We start from the raw sequence: 4646 nt of genomic DNA on the forward strand, positions 1-4646 counted from the left end.
ACTTTCCTTATGAGAACCAAAAGCATGCTTTTGGACTCCTTAAAAATTTCTTCACAATGGTGGAAAGAAAGTTTGGTTTACAGGTACAAAAGATAAGAACATATAATGCTTTTGAACTTGGGAAAGTGTAACGACCCAACCGGTCGTTTTGAGCTTTTGCACTTCCCTCACCAGTTCTCGGGCATGACTAGTCCCGTGTGATGTATTATGACTTATGTAAATCGTTGATTTTGGTTTTCAGGGTAATCAGAATAGATTTGGAAGCATAATTCTCAGTTTGAAGCTTAAAATTTGAAAGGTTTGATCAAGTTTTGACTTGTTAGTATATGATCTCAGATTAGAATTTTTATGATTTTGTTAGCTCCGTTAGGTAATTTAAGGGACTTAGGAGTGTGATCAGAACGTACTTTGGAAGTCCGGGATAGATTTAGGCTTGAATTGACGAAATTAGAATTTTGGCATTTTAAGGTTGATAGGTGAGATTTTGATGTAGGGGTCAGAATGGAATTTTTGGAGTTGCAGTAGGCCTGTCGTGTCATTAGGGATGTGTGTGCAAAAGTTCAGGTCATTCGGACGTGGTTTGGTAGACTTTTTGATCAAAAGTATAATTCGGAAGATTCTGAGAACCTTAGGCTTGGATCCGATGTGTTTTGGTTGATTCAATGTTGTTTGAGGTGTTTTGAAGATGGGTATAAGTTTGGATAGTGGCATGGGACTAGTTTGTGCTTCTGGTTGAGGTCACGGGGGCCTCGGGGTGATTTCGGATGGTTGGTGGAAGATTTGAGTTGGGTTGTAACAGCTGAAGTTTTTCCCATTGCTATCATAACTGCACCTGTGGCTAGGGGACCGCAGGTGCGGTCTCGCAGAAGCGAGTTTGGAGCCGCATATGTGGCCAAGGAAGGCATCAGCTGGAACCGCAGAAGAGGTTGAGGTGGCGCACCTGCGATAGTGCAGGTGCGGGATTTTTTTCGGAGATGCGGCGCCTGGGATTTAAGTGGTGACCGCAGAAGCGGCATTTGGGACCGCAGAAGTGGTTGCATAGGGGCGAATTCTGGACCGCAGGTGCAAAATCCCTAGGCCAGAAGGTATAAAAGAATTCCTTCGCGACTTTTTTAGTTGTTCTTTACCATTTCAAGTCGGTTTTGGAGCATTTTATGAGATTTTGAAGAGGGATTCAAGGAATAACGTCTGGAGGTAAGATTTTTTAACCTAATAATTGATCCTATGGCATTATTGCACTGATTTGGCATAAGATTAATGGAAATTAAGGGTTAAAAAATTGGTATTGAAGACTTTGACTTGAGGAGTTGAGGGGCCATTTGTGGTCGGATTTTGGGATTTTTGATATGTATGACCTCGTGGGGAGATAATGAATCTATTGATGTAAATTTTATCAAATTCCGAGACATGGGCCCGGGGGGTCGGGTTTTGGTTAATTTCGGGATTTATGTTGTAAAATGATTATTTTCGCATGGGCTTCATTCCCTTAGCATATTTTGACGTCGCGATTCTGATTTTGGATAGATTCGACGCGAGTTGAAGTCGATTCGAGGGGAAAAGGCATCGTGGACGAGAGTTTGGACCGGATTGAGGTGAGTAATGATTTTAAATGATGTACTAAGGGTATGAAATCTCGGGTTACACATCATTGTGCTATGTTGAAGTGATGCACATGCTAGATTACGAGCGTGGGGTCGTGCACCATTGCGGATTGTGACTTAGTCCATCCCGAATGTTTGTTTTACTGGGTATTTGATTGAAGACTATTTGCTATCATCATGTTTTGGGCTGAATGCCATATTTGGGCCTCGTGCTAATTATTTGGACTCTTAGGGGATTTGTACTGCTATTTTCTCACTGTTTTGATTTTTCATATCAGTACTCAGTCATGCTATATTATACCGTTTTGAGAACTCATCCATGCTTACTCTGTTTCAACACATTAAATGATATTTTAAATGATACTTTGGGCTGAGCACCATGTTTTACTGTAGCTCGATTGGCTTATGAGATTCTAACTGAGCAAAGCCGAGGGCCTGTATTGTGAGGATACTTTTAGGTCGGGTTGCACGCCGCAGCAGTGATACACTGATTTATAATTATGAGGCCGAGGGCCTGAGATTGTAAGCCACGAGGTGGCTTGTTGATATGAGGCCGAGAGCCTATTGATTATGCCACGAGATGGATTAATATTGCACTTGGGCCGTAAGGGGCCCCTCCCGGAGTCAATACACCCCAATGAGTGCGGGTACCCATTGTGATATGAGATATAGCCCGAGGGGCTGGTGTTGTTCCATGTTATAGCCCGAGGGGCTGATTCTATTGGTATTGTGCCCGAGAGGCGGCTTTTATGTGTTTATCTTTTCTAGCTGCTTTTCATTTACTTGCTTAACTGTTAAAAGGTGTTTTAAAGAATCTTTTTCTAAACTAAGGTGTTTTCATAAGATTTCACTGTTTTATTTCCGTTTATTGGTTTTACACTTCTTCTCTATAGGATGTTGTTGTGTTTTACGTGATTTCTTATCGCTCAGTCTTCATTTATTATTATTACTCACTAAATTGGAGTACTCGCTTTACTCCCTACACACTGTGTGCATATTCAAGAGCTTCAGGTTCCACCAGTGAGGGTTGATTGCTCAGCAGGCTATTTAGGAGTCCACTAGGTAGTTGCTCGGTGTTCGCAGCCCAGTGTTTCTCCCTCTTATCATTATTTCTTTCCCCTTGTACTGAATTTTATGATAGACTGTGTAGTCCCTTTTTCGTGTTCCTATACTCATGTTAGATGCTCATGACTGGTGACACCCCAATGTCGGGCTGTGTTTGGTTTTTCTGTAGTTGATGTATTTCCCTCTATTATGGTATTTATCATTATTAATGACTTAATTATGAATTATTATCTGTTAATTTAATTCGATGTTGTGTCGGTTGGCCTTGTCTTCACGAGAGGCTCTATCACAACCGGGTTCAGGTTTAGGGTGGTGACAAGTTGGTATTAGAGCCTAGGTTACGTAGATCTTACGAGTCATGATCAGGTTTAGTAGAGTCTCGCAGATTGGTACGAATACGTTTGTACTTATCCTTGGGAGGCTGCAGAACTTTTAGGAAAAACTTTACATTCTTGAATTCTTATCGTGCATCCTTGATTCAGCTTGAAATGTAACTCTTTGAATTCCTTCCACGTGTTTGCATGCACGCATGAGCGCTCAGTATCAGATGTGCATCGATGGCATGTGATTCCCTGATTGAGGGTGAGATGTGATTTTCTGTGCATTGATGTTGGGTCAGTTTGGAAGACTTAAGGCTGGGTTTGCCTGCAGCTTGAGCACCGAGGTGCTGATTGTGTGAGCACGTGTTTTTGAACTTATATGTTTAGTAGTGTCCCTATTAGTAGAAGTGATGGCTAGATGGCTATGCGATGAGTATCTCATGCAGATTATTCTGAAGTTTGCGTAATCCTTTTTGTCGTTTATTGGAAGATCTCTGTTACCATGGAAATATATGTGTTGCAATTTGAATTTGGGTCGCCTAGAGAGTGGGTTTAACTATTACAAAGTAAATGCGAGATTTGCAGAAGATTTAAAGTACTAGATGGTCTGTGTTTCACGAGCTTATGAATGATTGAGTTTAATATCACTATGGTATTATGGAAGCAATAGATTATATGCATTATGATTTATTGTGTGTGTTTTGATATATGGTTTTGAGCCAACTGGGGGAGTCTGCTATTGATTAGTTGATTGCACGGTTATGTGCTATGTTGGTTCCAGTTTGAAGCGTACTGGTGAATCAGTTATGGCTTATGAAGGTTTAGACCGAGGATGGCTCGAGTAAGGAAATTTCGATAAAGGTCATGTTAAGCCTTAAGGGGTATTAGAATCGTAGAATAACTTGAGTTGTTATTGGTAAAGGATGTACGGTGCATAGAGTAGGAAGTTTCTTGGTTGTATTAGGGTGAGGTTACATTCTGCGGTGTCGGAGTGCTAAAGGAGCACGGGTCGCCCGGTCCGGTTGATCGGTATAATTGCCGTTTGAGTAGAGTGGGTGACTCTCGAGAATGGTTCTAATGGATTCAAATTTTACGTGTAATAATTGGAGATTTTCAAGTTGTATAATTTGGCTAGGAACCGAGGTTTGCATTGGAGGGTGCCAAGACTTGTGTCATTTCTATATCAATTATGGGATTCTATATATCAGTATCAGGAAGGTAATGGCTTCGGATTCGCAGGAAGTCACTTCAGGGGAGGCATTTGGAATGTGGTCCATTTGGAAATATTTAAGATAGTACTCAGTGGCTTATGAGCCTTAGACAGTGTGGTTTTATGTTTGGGTCTCGTGTGGTGAGTCTGGGTTGAGGAAATTGTGGTGTTATAGCAAGAAAAAGTATCAAGTTGAAGGTAAATAAAAAAGAACTAGGATAGAAGGGATAGCTTGGTAGAAGGCCGGATCGGCATGGTAAGGTTATGGTTAGTACTTTGGATGCTTACATGGTAATGAGTTTCTACGGGTGTTTCGCGGTAATGATCTTGGGTGTTAGTGCCCTGCATAGCTTGGTCGAGTTAGAAGGATTTAGTCTTGACGGTTTAGTTTTGTGCAAATGGAATTCGGAGAGTTCTTGATGGTTTCTACTACGGTTAGAGGTGTATATT

This window comes from Nicotiana sylvestris, chromosome 11 (assembly GCF_000393655.2).
Source record: "Nicotiana sylvestris chromosome 11, ASM39365v2, whole genome shotgun sequence".
Lineage (NCBI taxonomy): Eukaryota > Viridiplantae > Streptophyta > Magnoliopsida > Solanales > Solanaceae > Nicotiana > Nicotiana sylvestris.